The following is a 19,869-nucleotide window of genomic DNA, read 5'->3' on the forward strand; positions in this document are numbered from 1 at the left end:
TGGTGTGATAAAATCCTAAGAGAGATAGCTTCTCAGACACTACCAGGAATCAGGATCAAGGATCATCATAAATCTGGTACATGGACTCAACTGAGATCCTCCAGGTGAGAAAAAAAATTCCCTGAAAGTCCCAAACTATACAAATTTATTTTGCTTTGGAGTCTCAAACTGTACAAATTGTATTTTCTTTATCCTGAAACATTTCCTGGGAACTCCCAGCATTATCAAGGACTTTTCATTCTCACAGTGGGCCATTGGTATCTGCTGGGATTTAATTCCAGGACTCCCCAAAATCCATGGATGCTCAAGTCCCATTAAATACAATGGCATAGTAAAATGGTGTCCCTTATATAAAACAGCAAAATTAAAGTTTGCTTTCTGGATTTTTTATCTTTTTTTAAATATTTCCAATCCATAGATAAAGAATCTGTGGATATGAAGGGCCAACTGTATTTCCTAGGTCAATTTAAATCAGTATTTTCTGAAATGAAATGAATCTTTACTTTGCTCTCCATTTGTATTATCCTGGAACTGGCTAAGATGGCCACCACTAATAAACACAGCTAATGTTTCCAAGTCACAGATTTAAAACAGTTCGAGTGATGGAAAGGGGACTATTTTTACCAAAACAAAATGACTCTAATATTTAACTAGTATAATACTCCTAAAGTACTTTACTATTTTGACTATAATAATAAAGAAGGTTCAGTGTAAATGGTTGAAAATCAATTTCTAAAATGCTTCATGAATCTAGATGGGGAACATGATCAATGGAGGAGGAAGGAAGGACACCAAGGAGGGGAGAGTGAAGGAAATTTGGGATATTTCAATGAATCTAGATTCCCAGGTGCAGTCCTGGGCATAGGCAGTTAACAAAACAAAAAGAAGTAGAAACTTTTATCCCTTCTAGATGAACCCTGAGTTGTGCTACAGAAAAAAGCTTAAATGCACTTTCTACACTCAAAGACATGAGCAATCGTTTTAAAATCGGTAAGGAGGAGGCAGCTCATGTAGCTGGGTGCAACTTTTGCCAGCTGTGTAATGTCAATCAGATTCTATGCCTCCTTTCAGCAGATATACATACAGCCTATACATGCTTACTCAGAAGTCAGTCTGCCTGTGTCCACTGACACTTATTCCCAGGTAAGTGTATTTATGACTGGGCTTACATTACTGAATGTCTTTTTATCAATGGACTTTCCCCATCCTAATAATAAAGTTGTGTTTTTGTCATTCTCGTTTGCTTTATCTTTTTCTCCCTATGGTAGATCCAAGAATTTGACAAATTCACAAGCAATGTAATTATTTTATAGTTTTTCTCAACCTCTTCTTGAGCAGTTAGGGCTGAGACAGCCAAGGCATGCATCCCATAATCTCTGTACTTGTGTATTTATTACCTGGGTCAAAGGTGAAATCATAAAGCTCTCAAAAGACCTTGTACGTTGCAAAAATGGTGAGTGAGGGATGACTGCTGACCTCTCACTCACATTAAACACATACTCTGTCATCTCATCAGACATTGGCAGGAGAGCACAACTCATGATGGTGGCACAAACAGAATGGTGGCCCTCCCTTCTTTGCCAAAAATATGTGGGAGAGCGTAATGCGACTTAGTACAAGCCATCAAAGTTTTCATTGCTTTAATTTGGTGGAAAAATGAAGGTTGGACAACAGCTGAACTTGGCAGACTGTTCGTTGCAGGCCAGTCATAAGGCTCAGCATTCACGGTAAATAGTAGCCATTGCTTGTTTTGCTTCTGGAGAAGCAGGATCACATTTAACAGACAGGGCTATACTACATGGTGCTTCCCCATTTTTGTCTTTTATGTCAATTTGGCCCAAACCAAAATTCTCTCAAAAAACAATGATGTATGTCCACAGCAGTATGAATACTAAAAATTCTCTTGGAATACAACAGGAAGTTATAACGTGTTCATTCAATTTATATTGTCTTTCCTCTGAGTTGCTTCGAGTATCTGTGCTGGAAAAAAACATTACACTTTTGTGAAGTTGAAGGCTTTCATGGCTGGCATCCATAGTTTTTTTGTGGATTTTTCAGGCTATGTGGCTATGTTCTAGAAGAATTTATTCCTGACATTTTGCCAGCATCTTTGGCTGGCATCTTCAGAGAATGCTGGCATGGAAGAGAGTTGGATATGGATACACACACACACACTGTGTGATCCTGGGTAGGGAGGATGTTAATCTATGTATTGTTCTGTCGTTGATGGCAGGGCCTCGGGGTGGGAGGATATGCAAAGAGGATTAGTGTCTGCTAATTGGTGATCACTGTCTGCTGGGAAAGCCCCTGACCCTGGGTGGTTTCTCATTTGCATTTGCTGAATCCTGATTTTGCTATTTTTTAGTAGTGGTAGCCACACTTTGTTCACTTTAAGGGTTTCTTCTTTCCAATTGAAATTATCCAGATGTTTATGGATTTCAGTGGCTTCCCTGTGCATTCTGACCTAACAATTGTTGGCATGGTCCAGAATTTCAGTGTTATCAAACAGTATTTTATGCCCAGGGTGGTTTATAACATGTTTTGCTCCTGCTGATTTTTCTGGCTGACTCAGTCTGCAGTGTCTCTTGTGTTCCTTGATTCTTGTTTGCACACTGAGTTTGGTGGTCCCTATATAGACTTGTCCACAGCTGCATGGTATGTAGTAAACTCCTGCGGCTGTGAGATGGCCTCTCTGGTCCTTTGCTGAGCGCAGCATTTGCTGGATTTTCTTGGTTGGTTTGTAAACCATTTGGAAGTTGTGTTTCTTCACCAGTTTCCCTATTCTGTCTGGGACTCCTTTGATGTATGGTAAAAATACCTTCCCTTTGGGTGGTTGCTTGTCTTCAGTCCTCTGGATATTTCTGGTTTGGCAGCCCTTCTGATGTCTGAGCTGGAATAACCATTAGCCTGTAGAGACTTGTCTAGGACTTTCCTGTTCTTTGTGAAGTCAGGGAGAAGTCCAGATTGGGTACACGATTCCTCCAAGTTGGACACAGAGTGGTGTGATAACATCCATTTTTCAGCAGTTTATGCCCATGCCCAACTTGTGCCCAGCTCAGGAGAAAAAGGCATGTGATAATCTCCTTTCACAAGGTTCAAGGGTTCAAATTTCAATCACTAAACCAATTGTTCCTTAATAGACTTTTCATAAAAACTCACTCGGGGAAATCTTCAGGGATGAAAAGAGATGCTGACCCTGTCTGCACTGGAGCAGGGAAGCCTAGGTAACCTGCCTCTGGAGCTGTCCTGACCCTCTTCCATTACAAAGCCCTCTATTCTGAAGCGGGGCAGCTGTGTGCATGTCCCACTCAGCTGCCTGGTGTGTCTACCGCTTCTGTGTCTTGAAGTGACTACCACGTCACTCTGAGGTCAGAATCAGGTATCCAGCAATGGTAACATGGCTGGGCATCTTGTTCTGACTTCAAAGCAAGCAACTGAGTGCACTGGCAGACATACCAGGTAGCTGAGCCAAACCCAATCTTCCCTAAGATCCAGAACAATTAGCAGCTTATTAAAATCCAAGGTAAGGAGGAGTAAAACCTGGTTCTGGTGCTAGGTAAGCTGGATGTCATCCAGTCTGCTAGCACCAGAACCAGGCCTTGGGCTGTATATCATCCAGTCTCCCCACTGATGGAACTGGGAGAGGCTTTTGTGTTTGGTCTGTGCAGACATAGCCATTATTACTGTTTTAAACAAACTGAAATAAACTTTTCTTCAAACATTAGTAGGAACCTACCAAAGTCATCTTTCCAAAGTTGGCAGGGGAACCATATGATTACAAAATATCAAGCATGCCTTTGATATACCCAGTGGTTCAATAACTCTTCATTCTTATTCCAATTTATTTATTTATTTTTAGTCAATCCACTTTTTATTTTAAAATGTTTTTATATTTAATTGGGTTTTGCTGCAGTTTCTGTTAGTTCCATTTCATATTTTGTTTTAAATGTTTACCTTGCAAATGCTTTGAGGAGGCGCCCCCACCCTCACATGAAAGGTGGCATAAAAATATTTTAAACAAACAAATACAGTGTAAATCCAGTGACTTGTTTCTTCACATATTTTGTCTCATCTTTGAAAAGTTCTGAAACCACTTAAAATGAAAGCTAAAGGGCCACTTTGATATTTGCTAAGTGTTCCCTCTTTGGCCTGTCAGCATACTCATTAGAAATACTATCCCTGAATGTTTTCGTCACACTGGGAACTTGTTTTATGCTACAGAGAGATGAACATCTTGCAGTGGTCATGCAGCTCACAAGAGACCATGGGAACGGTGAGTGTCAAACATATTTAAGATATGGGCCCATGTAAAAGTGGTTTTAATGTAGTCTTCTTTTTTGAAGATAATGGTTTACATTAGATTGATTGTATGCAGACCAAGAAATGTATCGTATGCATCCACTACGCACTATGCTGAAAGATAAAAAACCCATTTGCTGTTGTTTTTTTAAAAAATACTGGTGGACTTTGACACTGGTAATGCAGATCCCTGTGTTCCTTATAAATCACAGATATAATGACTGCCAGAGATCAACTCACTTATCTATGAGGTGGAAGGTGGTTCATGACTCCAAAAAAATGAACCATATATGTTATTTAAGATCAAGGATGGGACAAGTACAGACTTAAGGAGGTATGCTTTGTGTTCTAAAACTCTATGTTATGGCCCAAGCAAATGCCTATTCCAGCTTCCTTTAAAAAAAAACTTAAGTAGCCTGCTCTCACCTCCTTTGAGGCCAGGACTCATGACTTACTAGGAAAATATCTGCTATTCATTGGTGTCCCTAAGGACAGAGGCTGAATTTTACATTATTTTCAGTGGCAGCAGAGTATGTGTGATACCCAAACCCAAGGCCAACTCCACCATGAAGATGAGAGAAGCTGTTTCTCTCCCTTGGAGGTCAGAGCTTACAGCCCCCTCTAAACTAATTTGTTGCCCTCATGATGCTGTCATGATACAGCTGCCAGTCCAGTTGGCTTCTGTATATGAAATCACCACAGCCCGTGAGAAGAGTAGGAGCAGCCCCTAAACCTCATTTTGATTAAATATGTGTGTGCTTTTCCCACTCTACTCCTACTTGTTATGCTCTGGCTCGCCGTGCCTTCAAGCCATTTCCAATTTGCTGTTGCCTTCCTTTGAGGCTGAGCGTGTCTGACTTGCCCACAATCACCCACTTCATTTCCATGACTGGGTGGGACATCAAATTTTGGTGTCCCATGGTCCTAGCCCCTGGTAAAACAAATCCCTACAAACAACTGTGGGGAATTTTTTTTAAAATGGAAGACTCAAAACCCAAGAAAGTCCCAGATCCAGACAAAATGGCCTTCAGACTCCAGAGTTTGCCCACACCTTCACTAGAAGATCAGTTGCCTTTTACTCTATACTTCTTATGGCTAAAAACTGACAATTGCAGTCACATCATTGTGTCGAGAAACTGGAGACAAAAACACATAAAATAGAAAAATAATCCCACTCTGTACATAGCCAACAACACGTTATTAGATATACACTACACAGGCATCAACTGAGCTAATTTGGATTTTGAAATCCAGGATCCCTTAAACTGTTCCCAAAATTCAAATATCATCCCAAAGTTTTCTACTTGGCCCCAACAATATATTTGTGAACCCAATTGCCTACTTTTGGTAGCAATGGACAAAACAATCTATTTCCAGTCCTTGGTAACGTCACATATCAATTGTGCAGTTTTTCATATCAGTCAAAATGTTGAGTCTAATTTTGTATCAGTATGCATTTTTTAAAAAAAACCCTGCAACATTTATATTTATATTCGTACACATTTCTCCCTAAAATATGCATCATTTTTTGTTGGCAGGGCTTTCTTCAGTGTATACATTACTGGGTACAGTTTGTGAAATGGTGACTGCACTGCAAAATTCAGGGAATCATGAAATTTGAGAGATAATGATCTTTCTGATCTGCACATTAATCTAGGAAATGCAAACCAAATAAACTTCTTTTCTATAGTTTGTGGATCCACAAACAGTTGGATAACTTCAATAGGAAAGAGGAAACCCTTTAAGTAAACGAAGTTTGGCTACCAGTCCGGCAAAATAGGAAAATCAGCACTCAGCAAATGCAAATGAGGAACCACTCAGGTTAGGGGGGGGGGGCTTTCCCAACAGACAATGATCACCAATTAGCAGACACTAATCCTCTTTTGCATATCCTCCCACCTTGAGGCCTGGCCATCAACAACAGAACAATACACATATTAACATGGGAATCACTCCACCTTACCCAGGGTCACACAGTATGTATGTATGTGTACACACACATACAAACACACTGTCTTCCAGGTCAGCATTCTCTGAAGATGTCAGCCACAGATGCTGGCAAAACATCAAGAATAAACTCTTCTAGCACATGGCCACATAGCCTGAAAAACCCACAAAAAAACTATGGATACCAGCCATGAAAGCTTTTGACTTCACAAACTTCTTTTCTCTATATAAACTTGACTGCCATTTTAAGCTGCTCCAGAATAGTAAATGGGCAGGCATGGGAGCATGTAAAGCATATAGCAAGTGCTTAGTGGTTGTGGCCAAGGAAAGAATACTGAGAAGAAGGGAAAGGAAAGAAAACTCACAAAAATAAGTCCACCCCTTGACCAGTGGAACACCTATTTGCAGAGATCCCATTTAGATACATTAGTAGACATTTCTTATCTTCTTTATAAATCTGTATGCTGGAGATGCACATATGGCCTGCTTTGTTTTGTCCCATATAGAGGCAGGAGATACTGGTGCACAGCATAGACAATGACCAGCATAATTCGTGGGGACCTCTCTCCATTCTTTATGTCCAAAGGGTTTCCCAAAAATTCTGATGCATTTTTCTTCTGCCTGGCTATAATTACACTCAAAAACGAGCACTTTCCCAGTAACAGTTTGAACCTAGGCTTCCTGCTGTGTGTGGAATTGATGTACACTATTTCTAGCACACCCACAAGGCTTTTTGGAACAGTTCCCTCAGATGATAGAAAATTTAGTTCTGTACTATTTGCTATTTCTTTTTTTAAAAAAATAGTTACAAATTTTTCTCGTGACCTTTTTTATTGGGAATCTCATGTTAGTTGAACTGCAAATTGGACTGAGCAGAGGAACTGTTTTAAATTTACACATCAGGTGAACTTGGTGCAAAGTAAAAAAAGAAAAATGAAAGAGAAAGAGAGAAAAAATTATCTTAGTTGTCCCGAGAAGTTTGAGCTGGAGCTGAGAAACGATGTCATATAATCATTCAGCTGCTAGTTTCTAAATTAAATGCACTGCATCAAATGTTGCTGATGCTAACTAGCAGAATGCTGGTTACCAAGATCCAAGAGAGTACATAGGGAGAGCAAAGCAGTAATACATTTGGGCCTACTTTACACAGGCTTCCGATCCATAGCAGCAAGCTGGGAATATATCCAAATAACTGGAGCAAGTAGGCCTAAATACATTTCTTTGTATGTCTCCATCTGTTGCCAGTATTGCATGAAATGAAAGTAAGCACTTAAACCTGTAATCTTTCACAAAGGGATTGTCAGACAAAAAGATCCATTGTGCTGCTTTTAGGCCTGCTTCCCAAATTTCATGCATGCCAAACATGAACAGGGGGAGACCTGTTGAGAGCTCTAAATAATTTTTTTGGATTTCGTACATTTTTAGCTTTCAGTTCAGCACTATTAACAAGGGAAGAAAAAGAATATCAGCGCCTGATCTCATACAAAATAATATCATACATGGGTCAGCTGTTATTTTATCTGCACTGGAGAATCAGTAAACTGCCAGCCATGGGACTAAGCAAAACAGGCTCAGTGGGCCACATCAGGGGGTATGTGAAGACCCAGCTTGGTGGGGACAAGTTGTCCTATTTTGATGACAGCCAAGAAGAATGATGGAATTCCTTTCAGCACTCATGTGAGTGAGAGAAATATTGCCCTGTATTTGGGTACTTTATTTATCCTATGAAAACATGTTTCATAATCTTAGTTAATTCACACTAAATGCACCCTGGAGTTTGGATTAGTCTTTAGAGGTGAGGTCTAAGAATGTTTGAGAGTGGGGTGGACTCCCTTAAATACACAACATGTAACTGTTGTATTTCTTTTAACACGAAAGGAGAAGCAAGATAACTTGGCTACTTGCAGCAACTCAACAAAATTCCTTTTGTACTTTGGGACTGAATGTCCTACAGAAATGCAGTAGGCTATCAGGTAGCTTGCTTTATTTTAAAGGAGACTTGCCTAGCTTTGTATGGCCTATGTAAACCATGCCCCCCCCCATCTCACGTGGTGTTCTTTCCTTCCCACCTACTTAATTACTCCTTCTTCATACATGCTGGAAGTGGAAATAATACTCTAAAGATTTTTTTTAAAAGGCCAAAACCCATGATTTTCAATATGCAAAGGGATCTTGTAGCACCTTTGAGACAAACTAAAAGAAAGAAGTTGGTAGCATGAGCCTTCATAGACTTGACCCTACTGCATGCATCTAAGGAACTAGACTCAAGTCTACAAAAGCTATCAGTTTCTTTCTTCCAGTTAGTTTCAAAAAGTGCTACAAGATCCATTTGCATACTGATTTTCCAGATTAACACAGCTATATCTATCACTATGTTTTTCAAGTTCAAGAAAGCCTGACAAGAAAAGTCCTAGACTGATGAGAATCATTGCAGTTCTAGGCTTATTCTGCATAAAACTGAGATGTGGATGATTAGCATAGAAAACAACATTTTCTGTTTCCTGTGCAGAAAATTCAAAACAGCCATGTGTGACTTTTGTACAGGATAAGTCCTAAATTGCATATAGGCTTCAAAATCTGTGTAATTTCCCAAGACTTTCTCACAATGGGAAGAAAACTGGTAAAACTACTTGTCACTTCCTTAGAGAAAAAAATTAGAAGAGAATTACATCCCTACCATACACACACTTTAAGACATTCCTCACCTGCACACCTACCCTGTTCCCTTTTATCCCTTGTTGTACATGCAGTCTTTCTCACCCCTTAATTACACAAGTGTTCTTTCTTGTCACTCACCCACCAGCCCAGCTGATGTTTCTCTCCCTTCATCCTTGGTGCTCTTTCTCTTTCTGTTCTTCCTATTTTCTGCCACCCACCTTCTTCTTCATTCTCTCTTATCTTTCCTACATTGTGCCTGGGTGCTTGTTCAGCTTTTCCCTCTGCTCACTGCCTTTCCCACTCCTCAGTTGGCCACATTTTGAGGCAAAGGTTGAAACATGTAGCCTTCTAGATGTTGCTGGACTGCAATTCCATGAATCCTAATCCATTATTGCTGCCCTACAGATGTCAACTGAGAAATATATCGTACTGAATTTAATAGGACCTACATCCAGAGAGCTGGTGAGGTGTAGTAGTTTTAGTGCTGGATTAAAACTCTGGAGAGCAAGGTTTGAATCCCCATTCATCCATGGAAACCCATTGGTGACCTTGCACAAATCATACTTTCTCAGAGAAAGATACTGGCAAACCCCCTCTGAACAAGCCTTTCCAACACCTTTGGGTTAGAAACAATTTGAGGGCGTGTGCAAACACACACACACACACACACACACAGAGAGAGAGAGAGAGAGAGATTAGTGTGGCTCTCAAGATAGTCCCATTATCCCTTATTATTGGGTTTTGTCAGATGATGGGAATCAAAATCCAACAATATTCAGTCTGCATGTTCCTCAACTTCATTATAAGACAATATGAACAAGAAATACAAAATCTATGTGAAGCCATGTTAGTCATGTTACTACATTCTGATCTGATCATGCAGATGACCTTCTCACAACCCTTCTACACACACTGCTTTGTTGTATCCTATCTGTGCAACCACTCAAAGAGATGGTGAAAGGTACATGGAAGATCCTGCTACATCACAACCCTTGCCGCTCTTCACATGCTCAAGAGGATAGGTCAATAGGCAGCAACAACAAAGAGGGAGAGCAATAGTGTCAAGATGCTCCAGCCATCAGCAGCAAGTCCTTTCACAGAGTTGACAGCCTTTGCAGGTGCCGAACAGTGCCAAATCTGATGCCATCCATCCCTGAAGAGGGAGCTAAAGATGATAAAGTATGCCTGTAGCCAAGGTCTTTTATTTCTTATCAGTCATACTGTGCCTCCTTTTCAATTAATGCTCATAATAATAACAAATATTAATACATGTTATTAATATAGGATGTTTATAAGGTACTTTGCATGGATTGATTGTTTTAGATCTACCTGTTTAACTGTCATTTGCAATTCAAAGTTTCAAGTTAGAATCTGAAGAAATAGATTGTGACTCATAGAAGTTCATGAAAAGTTATGGACTCAGGCTGGCATCCTTCCAAGGTCACTAAAATGAGTACCCAGCGTGTTGAGGGCAATTAGCTTACAGATGTAAACTGCTTAGAGACTGCTTAGGCCAGTGATGACGAACCTATGGCATGTGTGCCAGAGGTGGCACTCAGAGCCCTGTCTGTGGACACGCAGGCTGTCGCCCTAGCACAGAGTTTGCCAGAGTTTCTTACTAGAAAGCCAAAGAGACTTGGCACTTTGCAATAAATAAGTGGGGTCTGGGTTGCAGTTAGGGCCCTCGGTCTGTAAAAGGTTTGCCATCACTGGCTTAGGCAGCATGAAGTGGTATATAAACGAAGCTGCTATTGCTATTATGGATTCTGAACTACTGAAACTGTCCATATATATTGTTCTGCTCCAATAAAGGCTAAACTGTTCATAGCATATAATAAGTTGTTGTTGTTGTTGTTGTTGTTGTGTGTCTTCAAGTCATTTCCATCTTATGGTGACCCAAATTCAAACCTATCATGGGGTTTTCTTGGCAAGATTTGTTCAGAGGGGATTTGCCATTGCTTTCTTCTGAGAGAGCATGGGTTGCCCAAGGTCTGCTAGTGGGTTTCATTTCTCCCAGAGTTGTAGTTTAGCACTCAAACCACTATAATACATTAGCATAATTTAATTTATAAGGCAATTATTGTCATCCTCATAATTCCTACCTGCAGTCTAAAGTGGTATAATCCAGGAAATATGTCATCCTATAATTCTGTTGCAGGTATAGATGTGCTCTTGTGCTCATACTCACTAACTGTGACTTCCTGATGAAAAGGGAGTTATTTCATTGTCTATTTATAAGATCATATTTACGCTGTCGTTGTGGTACAAAATGGAGCCATCCAAGGCAACTGACCATGAGGTTAAAATGCCAGACTTGGAATATCTATTATAAATCATGATGTTGTGTGTATCTGTTTTGCTTAACCTGTTCCTTTCCTGATAGTTAAGCCCCTCCCCAAAAAAGCACTGAATTTCCTTGGAAATCTGGCCATGATACCTTAATAAGGAACCTATTCACCCTGCTGTCCCCATCCAGTAGTCTAAGCATGATCTGTAGTTCCTGTTGCACTGATGCTAGCAGAAAAGTCCTTGCACCTGTCAGACAGAAGGAGAGAGGGTGATGAGTGAGAAGCAAATAAGCTTATGTGATCACATTGTTTATCTAGTAGATGTCCATCATTATGGGATTCCAGCTCAGCTACAAAACTTTAAGCCTAGATAGATAGATAGATAGATAGATAGAAGCCACATGTCGTATGCTGAAGGAGACTTTTGTGTCAATTTCCTTGGCTGAATAGGGAGCTGTGTGCTTACCTGAGGTCAATGTCCACAATCTTGATCTCTGATCTAGATAGACCCTTCAAAAAGCCCGCACCCCTGTCGTTAGCTGTTGAAATATGGGGAGAAGTGCTGATCTTCATTAGTTGGCAGAAATATGTGCACAGGTTTATCTACTGGAACAGAGCAGTAAAACCTGTGTACAAGCACCTAGTTGAGCATGGGTATGTCACTAGAGGTATGTGCATGCACATGCAGTGCGGTGTATAGTTGAAATTTGGCACACCAAAAAAAGATTTAGCATTACAATTTTTAAAAAGATTACCACGGTGGTTTTAGGCATGCCACTTTTGTTCAGCCTACCCCGCTCCTCATCTGCACTAGGGATCTAATAATAAAAGTGACTGACTTCTTTACAGGGTTGTAGTACAGTTCCTGGCTAAAGAATGCAGATAAAGCAGTTGGGACATTTGAAAGCACTGTGCTAACATTTGAAAGCACAGGTCTGGAGAACTTGTAGCCCTCCAACTGGGAATTACACTTCCCATCATCCCTTACCATTGAACAAGTTGCCTGAGGGTGAGAGGAATTGCATTTAAAAAACACTGGGAGAAACATGGATTCCCTAAGTTTAGAATTTGGGTTAAGAATTGTCTCACCATTGCCTTTACGAAAGATCCTCTAATACTTGGGCTAAGCTTAAGCAGCTTCAAAAACAAACAGGTGTCTCAAGCATATTTTGCTAAAATGAATAATCTTGTGAAATGTTAAGGCCCTATCGTCTTTATTTTGATGCTGTTTGTTTTTTGTTTTGTTTTTTTTAAATACAGAAGAAATTCTTGTAAACTCAGTCCTGGAGCAAAAAGAAAGGAAGAAAAATTCTGCTTTTCAGAACTGTTAGACCCAAGGGCTGTAATAATAAATAGAGAGAGGAGGTAGTTTCTCACTTCAAATAAGCGGTGGCAACTCTTCTCACAACCTTGGCCTGCCTCATATTTGTGCAGTTGCTGACCATAAGGCTGCCATAACCCTTGCTGTGCTTTGGACAAGTGCCTGTCTCAATCATTCTTCATATCATCCTGAGGCTAAAATTAGTTGTCTCCACACAAGTGTCCAAACTGTGAAGGATTTCTGCCCCTTTCGGACTCAGATTTTATGTCTCTGATTGGCAGGCAAGCATAGCAGCTGTCTATGTGGGTGGCAAAGAATTTCTGTCCCTTTGGACATTGGGGGGGGGAGGGGATTTGGGGCTGTGGCTCTAAAACACTTTTCTGTAAGCAAGACAGAATTGTGCTGCTGCCACTCTGTTGGGGTGAGGGAGAATTAAACCTATCCACAATCACTGTTCTTGCAGTAGCTTTAGCACGTAGCTGGTCAGGGTAGAGGCCAGTGAAGTCAACTAGAGTTCTGACCTCTACTTCTTTCAAAAGGTACGTTAAGTACCAATGCAGAAAGCATTGCATTCAGATTTTTATGCTGGTTTTATACTTGTAGGGCTCCATAGGCGGAAAAATGTGTGGATTTCAAGAACAACCTTCATTTGGTTTCTTTGGTAAATTTATTGTATTGCTTTGTTTGAAAATCTTTAATTTAAAAATACAAACAAATTCATTTAGTTTTTGCCACAACCCAAATACAACCTGTTATGCTGGCCTAACTGGGGCCCGTTACAAATGGGCCTAATAGCACGGACTGGGTCTGTATTAGGGTTAGAAAGGGGCGTCCCTTCCGGACGCCCCTAACCCTAATACGGACTGAGTCCGTACAAAATGGCGGCGCCCGTTCCACACAGGGGCCACCATCTTTATGTAGCAGACGCGCTGCGTCCGCATGTTGCGCAGCACATATGATGCTGTAAATGCGCCATTGGCACCTTGTGGCGTCATATCCATGCTGCGGAAAGAAGTGCCATTTTGGGGCTTCTTTTTGCTCTGCGAGGGAGCCACGCGGTTTGGCTGCTGTGGCTCCCTCATGGAGCAACCGGCAGCGGCACGAGACTGCCCCTTCTGGGCGGTCTGTAATGTGCCAGTGGGTTTTTACAACTCAGTTGGCAGCTATCTATCAGGAGGGAGGGAGGTAAATTCTGGCCCCAATAAAATTTTCCTTCACTCCCCAGGTTTCTAGCATTGTTGTAACTTAAAACTACAGATGGGCATTTAGATATAGAAATAGAAATAGAATTTAGGCAAGAAAAGGGGCAGGAAAACTTACCAAGGGAATTCAAAGACAGCAAATAGAGGAATTCTAAATGATTTTTTGCATCTCAGTCTCTGAAATGCTAGAAATTTGGGCAGTGAAGGAAAATTTCATGGCATGGAGATATAATACCCATTTGAGGGAGAAATGCCTTCATGTCCTCTCCACTCCCTATAATTTTACTCCAGCCTGTTGTAACTGCCAACTCTTTCATATATGCTCTATCACTTTCAAGGAAACTGTAAAATATCTGTTCATTTACATTTTGGCCTTTTTTAAAAAAAACTTCTAAGCAAAGAATATATATGTCTTAAATGTCATTAAATTTTGCAATAATTCATATAGTATTCCGTGTGTGTGTGTGTGCGCGCGCGCATAAGTTTTCATAAACTATAGGTCATTTCATGAGGTGCTACCAGAATTATACACATGGTGGGAGAGATATGGAAATTGTAGACAGTGAGGTCAGAGGAGAAAAAAAATGTAGAACTAACTGGCATTGACAATTGCCTAATTAATATTGGCCATACACAGAACATTTGCTACTACTAGGAAGAATGTCCTGGTACCAGATAAGCCAATTAACATATGAAGTGTGACAAGAAACCTTTATCTTGATTCCTATCTCTGGAGATAGTATTGTACCACTTGGCTCATTAACTATTCCTATTCTGAAATGAAAAGGTATGATTTTAAGAATTAAAAAAATCCAGTTTTGGAAACTTTCAAACAGTGTACTGAATATTATTTCTGTTATTTTAGACACTCTACTAAAGCATCAGTGGGGGCATTGTGAATGGCCACTTGCTGCTCCCAGGCTTCCTACAAAGGGAGAGAGGAGATATACATGAGACTGCAGCAATGTGTCCTGGCCTTGTATTGAGGAACATGCATTTCACCACAGAGAATACAAGGCATATCAATATATTAGGAAGGTATGGTAGATCAAGGCAGATTGACAGTCCATCTAAGCTAAGTATTGTCTGCATTGATTGGCAGTTGGTCTCTGAGGTTTCACATAAGAGCCATTCCCATATTAACTGGAGATATCAGGAACTGAACCTCATAGAATCATAAAGTTAGAAGAGACCACAAAGGCCATCCAGTGCAACCCCCTGCCATGCAGGACATGCAGTCTGCTCCATGCAGATCACTGACCTTCACAAGGCCCTTTACCACTTTGTTGTCAGCTACAGAAATCTCATTTTTTCATAAAACCTGGAAGAAGACAGACAAGCCATTGGGATTTCCTCTGTTGCTACTTTCATAGAATATTCAAAACCAGACTATTTATTTTATGTTATTTATGTCTTGACTTTTCCCCAGGACCCAAAGCAGTTTACAAGTGACAAGGTCTCTTGATGGCAGCTTGCTTTCATAGTTTAAATGCCCTGAAAAGAAAAATCTAAAAAATATATCTGCATGAGGAAAGAAATATGAGAATCTTTAAGAGGAATTTCTTAGCTTACAATGCATACCCTTTAACGCTCTCAATTTAGCAAAGACTGTGCCAATTAATGTCATCCAACTTTCTTCAGATGCTCTTAAAATGCTCCTGTTTTTCTCTCTTCCTCCCACTTTCCATCTTTGTCATAAGCTTACTTCCATTGCTGCAAACTGAGTTTGCACCAATCGAAAGGAGAGAAGAGGAGAGCAGAGGTACAGCAGAAGCAAACTACTGAAAATTTGTGCTGAAAATGTTTTTTTCAAATCCAGAAAGCTTTATATTCTCTGTGCACATTTATCAAATTCCTGTTCAGTCATACTGAATACAGAGACAGAAGTACTGCAGCAAAAACTGAGAAGGGGTGGGGGAATCTGGAAGAAGTTTCTAATTCTGGTAACAAGCCCCTCCAAGCTAGTAAACTCTGCTGCTCAGCTTGCTAAAAAGCCCATCACAAATTAGGCCAGTTATCCACTGAGTCATCAGCAAATGTCAAAGAGTGCTTGAGGGATGGCAGGGAACAACCACTTGCCAGGACCGATCAAATGACATTCCAGGCAGGCACCTAATCCTAATCTCAGGATGAACATGATCTCTCTCCCCCCTTATTCCACCCCCCACAATGTTCACAAGATGTTAGTAAATGCATATATTAGCAGCCATGTTTCACACAAGAAAGAGAGAGATTAGCTCCAGAGGAACACCAAAAATAGATGGCTTTTAAATAAATAAATGAATGACTAAACAAACAAATCCTTTTAAAATTTAAAACAGCAACATTATTCATCATCATTTATAAATGCATATATTATATATGCATTTGTTGTACAATTATTGTGTATTGTAACAGCAAATGCCCATTTCCTAAAAAACCAAAAAACATTTAAAGAAGTTTCAAATTATCAGGTAAGACCTGCACACTTATAATATACTTGAAAAATTGAGTCATTGATTTCAGAGACTCTTCCTTCTGTGCAAATGTGTTTTAAGTGACTAGAGAACTCCAATTTGTTTAAAGCAAAAATCTAATAAAGCCTTTCCCCATTTTGGTGCCTTCCAGATGTGCTGGGATGCAGTGGATAGGGATAATTGGGGGCGGGGGGGGGGGGGGAGTTCATAGTCCAATTTGCCCAGACACTAGCTGGTGAGGGAAAACTGGTCTAGTGGGTCTCTTTATTTTCTTTCTTCTCTCCCTTTAATAGTTTGACAGTTTTTGAAAGACAAAATGTTCCTTCAAGAAACACATGTTCTCTCTGAAGAGATGTGGGGAGAGAAATCCTTACGATGCAATAATTCTACAGATCTTTGGGTTTCAGAGGCTGCACATGTGTAATGGAGCAGTGATTATAGCTGTGTAGCATGCAAATGTACACATATTTTTGCACATTCTATGTGCCTAGAAATGGCTATGAGCAACACACTTTAATAATAATAATAATAATACTTTTATTTATATCCCGCTTTTCTGTTACAAGACAATCAAAGCGGCTCACAACATATTAAAATCCACATTTACAAAATTATGTCCCAAATTCCCCCCCTTAAAACAGGATTAAACATATACAATTCAAATATTTATTAAAAAAAAAACACACACACACACAATACGAGGACAGAGTGGTGGGCTAATACATGATGGGGGGCAGTCATTCCGTGGCCGGCCCTTTTATTCAGGAAAGGCCTGCCGGAAGAGATCCGTCTTGACAGCTTTTTAAAAGCTGTCTAAGCTGGCAATTTGACGGATCTCGTCTGGCAGACCGTTCCATAGTTTGGGAGCAATTGCAGAGAAGGCCCTCTGGGAGGTAGCAGTTAGTCTGGTTTTTAAAGGCTGCAATAGATTCCTCCTAGAGGACCTGAGGGTGCGGGACGGATTATATGGAAGCAGGCGATCCCTCAAATAGGTTGGCCCCAAGCCATGTAGGGCTTTAAAGGTTATAACCAACACCTTGTACTGTGCCTGGAAACTAATAGGCAGCCAGTGAAGAGATTTTAAGATGGGTGTAATTCGGTCACTCCTAGTTTTTCCAGCGACCAGCCTGGCTGCCATATTTTGCACTAGTTGAAGTTTCCGGACTAGACACAAGAGTAGCCCCATGTAGAGCGTGTTACAGAAATCAAGTCATGAGGTTACCAGTGAATGTATAAAGTTTCTAGGTCCTTTACTTCCAGGAAAGGGCGCAGCTGGCATATGAGCCAGAGCTGACAGCAGGCGCTCCTGATTGTCACATTCACTTGGTTCGTCATGTGAAGCGACGGATCTAGGAGCAACCCCAGACTGCGAACACAGTCCTTTGTGGAGACTGTGACCCCATCTAGGACTAGAGGTTGCAACCCTATACCTGGTTTGGGGGGCCCTACTGTAAGTACCTCTGTTTTGTCTGGATTCAGCTTGAGTTTGTTTTTCCTCATCCAGCCCATTACCGCTTCAATACACAGATTGAGGGGAGAAATGCCATCTGTTGTCATAGCTGCTGATCGGGACATGGAGAAATATATCTGGGTGTCATCAGTGTACTGATAACACTCTGCCCCATGTCTGCGAATGATTTCCCCCAGCGGCTTCATATAAATGTTGAATAGCATCAGGGACAGTATGGTGCCTTGAGGGACACCACATTTAAGCTCCGTTTTCAAGGAGCGACTGTCCCCGGGCATCACCCTCTGGAAACTACCCGAGAAGAAGGACCAGAACTATTGGAGTGTAGTGCCACCAGTTCCTAACTCTCTCAGGCGTTCCAAGAGGATGTCATGATCTATTGTGTCAAAGGCCGCTGAGAGGTCTAGAAGCACCAACAGGGTCACACTTCCTCTGTCAATGCCTAGATAAAGATTGTCAGCCAGAGCAACCATGGCAGTCTCCAACCCATATCCTGTCCTGAAGCCGGTTTGAAATGGGTCTAGATAATCAGTTTCATCCAAGATGGCTTGGAGTTGAAGGGCGACAGCCCTCTCGGTCACCTTGCTCAAAAATGGCAGATGGGATGCAGGCCTGTAGTTCTTCATATCCAGGGGGTCCAGGGAAGGTTTTTCAGGTGTGGTCTAACAACTGCCTCCTTTAGGCAAGTTGGAACACAACCTTCCCTAAGGGATGCATTGATGACATCTCTAAGAAAAGCCCTCAAGGCATCACCCCCATGGATGGCCAGCCATGATGGGCAGGGATCGAGGGGACATGTCGTCTTCTTCACATTTCCAAGGATCTTGTCCACATCATCAGTACTCACGAACTCAAACCGATCCAGTTTATTTATTTACAGTATTTATACCCCGCCCTTCAGCCCTAATGGCTCTCAGAGTGGCTTACAATTATATTATTTTTAATTAGACAGTTCCCTGCCCTCAGGCTTACAATCTAAAAAGACACAACACAAAAGGAGAAGAGAATGGTGGTGGGGAAGGGGATCAGGTCCAACGGTTCTTCTCTCCCTCTGAGGCCTGGACCAAGGCAAATGGACTGGAGAGAGGGCTCTACTTCTTAATTCAGGCCAGGCTCGATGGAGCTGGGCCTGCATCTCTCTCTCCATGGCCGGATGGCACCAGACGGACTGGAAGGAGGGCTCTGCTTCTTAGAAGGCACTTGGAAGGCAGAAGTCCAAGTAGCAGTAGAAACAGTAGCTTCTTCTTCCCCCTGTCCCTAGATAGTCACTATGGTCCTCCCATTCTCTCTGCTGAGGTGTTTTGCTACAGAGCCCTGTCAGGTCCTGGTTCTATAGCCCTAGCAGGCAAAGCAGCTGTGACTGATGACAAACACAGTGCCTACTGAGTCAGAGCCTCAGTCCTGAAGAGAGGAATCCATTTGGAAGGCAGATTAATAATTGATTACAGCATGACCAAAATACACAGATATGCAATCATAGCACTTATGCTTTGTACCAAATAGGTAACACACAGTAGATGACCAAAAAACAAAACAAAAACCCCTGTCTAACTGTGAAAAGGTTTTCCCTATGTTGCCTGATTTTCCAGTTGTACAATGTGGCCTTGCTGACCCAGGAGGTACTGGCATTCTGTTTCAATGTTTGTCTGCTCAGAAATCCTTTCTCACTACCAAAGATCCCTTTGTGTCAAACAGCTGTTTAGTCCCCCCTTCCTTCCCTTCTTCTTCACTCATTTCGTCTCCACCCTTCTTCTCATATGGAAGTGTTGTTATCTCTTTAGCAGACTTCAGTGATCATGTCTGTCATTTCAACAGCTCTGCTTTCTTACTCCTGTCAGATGGGATGGTGTGCTGTCATTTCCTTTTGTTATAAACTCTGGATCAGGGCCAGGTTGTTCTTGACTGAGTTTCAGTGTCGAAGAATCCAAGTCATTGAATCACTAGGCTAGCACAGCAGCTCCTACAACCGGACAGTAGATTATCAGTGATAATTCAAGATGCTAAGATGTCTCCTATGTGGAATCCAATTCAGAACTGACCAGAGTTTGGAAAAGTTCCTTTTTTTTTAATACTGTTCACAGAATCCCATGATGACCATGCTGGGGCGGGGGGCGGGTAATCTGGAAACTATAATCTGAAAAGCAACTTTCCAAGCTCTAGGCTACGGCTATATCCTCCAATATTTCACATATGAAAACTGGGACGTCTGTAGCCAAGCAACATCAGAGTG

The 19,869-nt window shown here is 41.2% G+C and overlaps 1 long non-coding RNA gene across 1 annotated transcript; it reads left to right on the forward strand.

Moving 5' to 3' along the window:
• Positions 1 to 1,082: 1,082 nt before the first annotated feature.
• Positions 1,083 to 10,429, forward strand: LOC121917452. The gene is made up of 3 exons (XR_006101030.1): positions 1,083 to 1,143; positions 4,222 to 4,273; positions 9,788 to 10,429. It is a non-coding gene; the product is annotated as an uncharacterized LOC121917452 (long non-coding RNA).
• Positions 10,430 to 19,869: the final 9,440 nt, after the last annotated feature.

Source organism: Sceloporus undulatus, unplaced genomic scaffold (assembly GCF_019175285.1).
Source record: "Sceloporus undulatus isolate JIND9_A2432 ecotype Alabama unplaced genomic scaffold, SceUnd_v1.1 scaffold_19, whole genome shotgun sequence".
Classification (NCBI taxonomy): Eukaryota; Metazoa; Chordata; class Lepidosauria; order Squamata; family Phrynosomatidae; genus Sceloporus; species Sceloporus undulatus.